This window comes from Oncorhynchus clarkii, chromosome 16, assembly GCF_045791955.1.
Source record: "Oncorhynchus clarkii lewisi isolate Uvic-CL-2024 chromosome 16, UVic_Ocla_1.0, whole genome shotgun sequence".
NCBI classification, from domain to species: Eukaryota; Metazoa; Chordata; class Actinopteri; order Salmoniformes; family Salmonidae; genus Oncorhynchus; species Oncorhynchus clarkii.
This window is the reverse complement of record NC_092162.1, coordinates 49443440-49449579: the sequence shown is the minus strand read 5'-3', so window position 1 is coordinate 49449579 and position 6140 is coordinate 49443440. Positions and strand designations below refer to the sequence as shown.

General features: G+C 41.4%; 1 pseudogene; it reads left to right on the top strand.

The window, feature by feature from the left end:
• Positions 1-1739: 1739 nt before the first annotated feature.
• On the top strand, positions 1740-4851 carry LOC139367334 (ceramide synthase pseudogene; annotated as a pseudogene).
• Positions 4852-6140: the final 1289 nt, after the last annotated feature.

Here is a 6140-nt window from a genome sequence, read left to right as displayed (position 1 = left end):
AATAAATGTCGTTCCACTTCATGATTGTGTCCCACTTGTTGTTGATTCTTCACAAAAAAATACAGTTTTATATCTTTATGTTTGAAGCCTGAAATGTGGCAAAAGGTCGCAAAGTTCAAGGGGGCTGAATACTTTCGCAAGGCACTGTATATATACACACAGCAGTTTTTTCCTTAAACAATCTTGACTTGAGGGGAACCCATAGTTCCTGTACCCCGGAGATTCAAGGTCAAGCGCCTTAGCACTGTACATCACCTGGCAGCGGTGTCAATCATGGTAAATTACAGCTATTTGACAAAGGCCCTTGGACTTGTTTTAATTTTTTCACTCTGCATGAAAAACTTTGTATAGATGTACTTGATCTTTTTCCGTAAAAGCACATGGATGTGAGCTTTCGTCAAATGTGAAAACATTTTGAATTTTGTCTAACGTTAGTAGCCTAGTCAAGGATGCATCACGCAACCTATTGGTACCTGTGACAGACCAAGTGGAACAAAAGTAAACCTTGAGTTGAGGTTTATTAAATCCCTCTGGTGGCCGATATGACTTATTTTAAGAAATCCATTGGTTTGTGGAAAAAAAGTGTAACATCTTTGATGAAGAAGTTGTTATAGGAAATAATCACTGCCACCTAGTGATGTTAGCATAGGGCTAACATGTGCCAGGTTATGTGATGGGACCAGCTACAATGTAGCATTCTATCACGTGACACTATGTCAAATAATTTGAATTGGGTGATGTTTAAACTTAAAGGTGACTGGAAACACTAGGCTTTAGAACACCAGATAACTGTAAATCAACATTGTTGCATCACTGACAGGAGAGTTTTGGAAGTCCTGAATTTACTGAGACCATGACCTCTGAATGCAGTAATGAACATAATTTGCTGGTGTCAAACCACATATGAAAACATGATACATATTTTGAATGTTGAGAAACAGCCTTTCACGTGATATGACATACAATTGCACCACATCAATCAAATTAATATCAGTCAAGAAAAAACCTCTGTGAAAATGGGTATGTTATATGAAAATCAACACTTCTTATCCAAACTGCAATTGCACAACTTCCTAAGGAAGACGTACAGCATATCGAGTCTTCCTTATTTTTTACAGATTTAAAATCTGTAATCAGAATTAAATCTGTAATCAGAACCTTTTACTGTGAATGAGCTACAGCTGTTTAAGTGAACAGTGGTATTTTTCTAGAATTTGATGGATGTTCCGTGATCAGACACCTTCTCATCTGGATAGTATATTAAAAACATACACTACCATTCAAAAGTTTGGGGTCACTTAGAAATGTCCTTGTTTTTGAAAGAAAAGCTCATTTTTGTCCATTAAAATAACATCAAATTGGTCAAAAATACAGTGTAGACATTGTTACTTTTGTAAATGACTATTGTAGCAGGAAACAGCAGATTTTTTGGGGAATATCTACATAGGCGTAGAGGCCCAATATCAGCAACCACTATGTTCCAATGGCAAGTTGTTAGCTAATCCAAGTTGATCATTTTAAAAAACTAATTGATTAGAAAACCCTTTTGCAATTATGTTAACACAGCTGAAAACTGTTGTTCTGATTAAAGTAGCAATAAACTGGGCTTCTTAGACGAGTTGAGTATCGGGAGCATCAGCATTTGTGGGTTCGATTACAGGCTCAAAATGGCCAAAAACAAAGGACTTTCTAATGAAACTCGTCAGTCTATTCTTGTTCTGAGAAATGAAGGCTATTCCATGCGAGAAATTGCCAAGAAACTGAAGATCTCCTACAACGCGGTGTACCACCCCGTCACAGAACAGCGCAAACTGGCCCTAACCAGAATAGAAAGAGGAGTGGGAGGCCCCGGTGCACAACTGAGCAAGAGTACAAGTACATTAGCGTGTCTACTTGAGAAACCGACGCCTCACAAGTCCTCAAATGGCAGCTTCATTAAATAGTACCCGCAAAACTGCAGTCTCAACGTCAACAGTGAAGAGGCGACTCCGGTTAAGCCCTGGCTGTTGCGAGAGTGTGCTTGCAGGCTAGGTCTGAGTCAGACCGAAACTAGATAAAGAGAAGTAACTACTGTCTGGTTTTGACATCTTGATACATTGACGTAGGTGATCATACCGCTAGGGAGTGATCACATGTATAAAATCAGCTGCGTCCTTGGGTGGGGTGCAGAACTTACTCGGAAACATGCATGGTATGTTCCTGTTGTCAACTTCTGTCTGCAATTGCATTAATAAAGGTTTTTAAATTATTTAATTAAAGATAGTCTGAATGCAAATTTCACCAACGAGCCAATGATTGACAAGGAACAAGGAACGAACCCCAACATTAGAGGCAATGAAGCCTTCAAAACTGCTTCAGCATATCAAATCCAATCACCGTGCACTTAAAGACAAACCTGTTGAATTCTTTGAGCAAAAGAAAACGTGAACAAGGACAGACGCAAGTCTTGAAAGCCACTGCATCAACAAATGTGGCTGCACTGAGTGTGTCATAGTTAGTGGCTAGCCGTATTGCTAAGGCCAAGAAGCCTTTCACTATTGGCAAGGAGATGATTCTACCTGCTGCTAAGGACATTTGCCGTGAACTCTTAGGAGAGGCTGCCGCTAAAAAGATAGCACAGGTTCCTCTTTCGGCTACCACCGTCACTAGGCGAATTGATGAAATAGCGGAGGACGTTGAGGCACAATTGTTAGAGAGGCTTAACGAGTCGCGGTGGTATGCAATCCAGGTTGACAAATCTACCGATGTTGACAACAAGGCAATACTGCTGGTTTATGTGCGATATATATTTCAGGATGATGTGCATGCGGATATGTTGTGTGCGCTTCCCTGCCGACAAACACAACGGCCGCAGGACTATTCAAGACTTTGGATGATTACATGTCAGGAAAATTGGATTGGTCATTCTGTGTTGGTGTACGCACGGATGGGGCTGCTGCCATGACAGGACAGCTGTCTGGTTTCACTACCCGGGTTAAAGAGGTTGCGCCTGAATGTGGACTAAAGAATCCCCATAGCTAACATATGGCTGGCTATCTTTCATTTGGTCAGATATACATTCCAGTTTTAGTCCCAAAACTTTACTTTACATATTTCTTGACACATTAGATTTTCGTATTGAAGCTTCTTAAATTTTTTGGGGTTATTTTACCAACTTGCTCACTCATTTCCTCCAAAATGTTTGCAGACTACTCACCATGCTGGAGAGGGGTGCAATCCCATCACCTGGTGATATTTGTAGGGGTGTGGCTTAAGGCACATTCATTCTACAGTCTTTTAATGTGTGTGTTTTGGTATCGACATCAAAAGGTGGGACAGCATTTTTTTGAGAAAGATGTTTAAAAGTAAATAAAATCACTAATTAGATCAGTTTCTTCCAATGTAATAATATACCAACTCTAGATGTTCTATTGAAATAATAGTGTTAAAAATCACAAAAATCACGAATTGCTTTATTTTCAATCATGAAGTTTTGGAGGGTTTGGGACAGCCACCTCTCAATAGAAATGTGTATAAACATTGAGTTGTACTATGTACTTGTACATTGTACAATATTCAGTTAACAATATGTTTGTTATTGCCTTGTGCTGAATTACAGATATAATGATGTAAAAAAAAAAAATCTAAATTTGAAACCATTTGAAACTGTTTTTATAAATGTGTAACTTGCAATTTGCAAAACTTCTGTAGAATCCCCCGTGTGTTTTTTGTTTATTTTTAGGCCATGTGGTGTGCCAAGAAGGACTGCAAACAAACAACAGCAGTTTTCAACAAACCACCAATTCCAGTCGTATGCACGGAACAAGCAGTATACGGAAAACATGCCCTCCCAATATTGCCTCTGAATACAATGCTAACCCCAAAAGTTCTCAGCAAACATTGAAAACAGCCGACACAAAGGAGTCAGGTGCCAGTGCTAGCAGTCAGCAAGCACAAACATGCAAATACAGGCCACTGAGGAGAGTAGCATCTGTGTCTCTTCAACTTCAGAGATGGACTCTGGTGCAGAACCTAACAATTTGCTCCCGCCTATCATAAAGTCAGCGGTGAAGCAGAGGCAGGTCAAAAGAGGGCTGTCGTAAACTATAGAGGACAGACAATGGCACTGCCCACTCTGTTAACACTTAGATAGTTAACACATAGATACTAGGTCACTGTTGGAAGTGAAGAGACAGAGAGAGAGACAAAAATAACATACATCATCCAAGCAGGCACTCCTGGGACTTTGCTAATTGCTTTCCCCGGGACATGAGTTTCAATAGGCGCTGACCCGACCTGACCACCCTGGCTGCCGGGTCTGTCTTCTTCCCAGGCCTGTTCATGCTCTCCAAGAAATGCCTCAAATACATCCCTGCACTAAGGTGGAGCAAAGGGGATGCGGTCAGTGTCAACCGGGTTGGTGTTCTCCGTTCAGGCGATCATGGCCTCCTCAACTGGTTACATCACTGCCTCCTCCTGTGAAGACATCATCAAGGATCAGTATTGGCTGACCAGCACCTACATCCTCTTTGCCATGCCCTACTTTGTGTATGAAATCTATGCTATGGTCATGAGCTACTGGTACAAGCAACGGGTCAAGGATCACAAAGCAGACAGCGGCGCCAAACGCCTGGGTGCGGCCCTGGCCTGCGACGCAAGTTCCTCATTGTGCTCCAGCACGTAGTCATGGTCACTGTGTGCTTCCCCATCTCTGTGTTCTGGCGACAGGGCAAGGGGGATTACTTTCAGGGCGTCATGTTACGGGCTGAACTCAGCACACCGTCGGTCTGTCTGGGAAAGATCCTTAACCACTACAAACAGCAACACACTCCCCTGGACAAAGTGAATGGGGCTACAATGCTGCAGTGTTAATTTTGGCACTCTGTTTTAGATTTAGTCTAGTCTTGAATATGATTAAGTCACATTTTTGTAATTTGAATAATCACTTAGTCTAGTTATTGTCAAAATGATGAAAACATTTTAGGCCATTTTAGTCAACTACACTGAACAAAAATATAAACACAACATGCAACAATTTCTAAGATTTTACTGAGTTACAGTTCATATAAGGAAATGAGTCAATTTGAAATAAATTCATTTGGCCCTAATCTATGGATTTCACGACTGGGAATACAGACATGCATCTTTTCGTCACAGATAAACTATATATACAAATTTATGTGGACACCGCTTCAAATCAAATGTTATTTGTCACATGCGCTGAATACAACAGGTGTAGACCTCACCGTGAAATGCTTACTTACGAGCGCTTAACCAACAATGCAGCTCAAGAAATAGAGTTAATAAATATTTAATAAATAAACTAAAGTTTAAAAAAAGTAACACAAGACATTTACATAACAATAACGAGGCTATATACAGATGATACCGGGACCAAGTCAATGTGCAGGTTAGGGGGGGGCATTTGATTTGCTGTCTTCGGCAGTCTAATGGCTTGGAGGTAGAAGCTGTTCAGAAGTCTTTTGGACCTAGACTTGGCGCTCCGGTACCACTTGCCCTTGTGGTAGCAGAGAGAACAGTCCATGACTAGGGTGGCTGGAGTCTTTGGACATTTTTAGGGCCTTCTTCTGACACTGCCTAGTATATAGGTCCTGGATGTTAGGAAGCTTGGCCCCAGTGATGTACTGGGCAGTACGCACTACCCTCTGTAGCGCCTTATGGTCAGGCGATGATGCAACCATACACCCATACCAACATTCAGCTACACCCGTTGCTGACAGGTATATAAAATCAAGCACAAAGCCATGCAATCTCTATAGACAAATATTGGCAGTAGAATGGCCTACTGAAGAGCTGAGTGACTTTCAATGTGGCACCGTCATAGGATGCCACCTTTCCAACAAGTCAGTTCAATTTCTGTTTTTGTGCTGTTATTGTGAAATGTAAACGTCTATGAGCAACAAGTGGTAGGTTGTCCCTGGATATTGGGGGGAACTGGAAAACACTGTCATACACGTTGCCAGAGCATCCCAAACATGCTCAATGGGTGACATGACTGTTGAGTATGCAGGCCATGGAGGAACTGGGACATTTTCAGCTTCCAAGACTTGTGTACAGATCCTTGCGACATGGGGCTGGACACGACAGAAGTGAATATGAAAAAGGTCCAGGGTACCAAATTACGTTTCATGCTGACACGT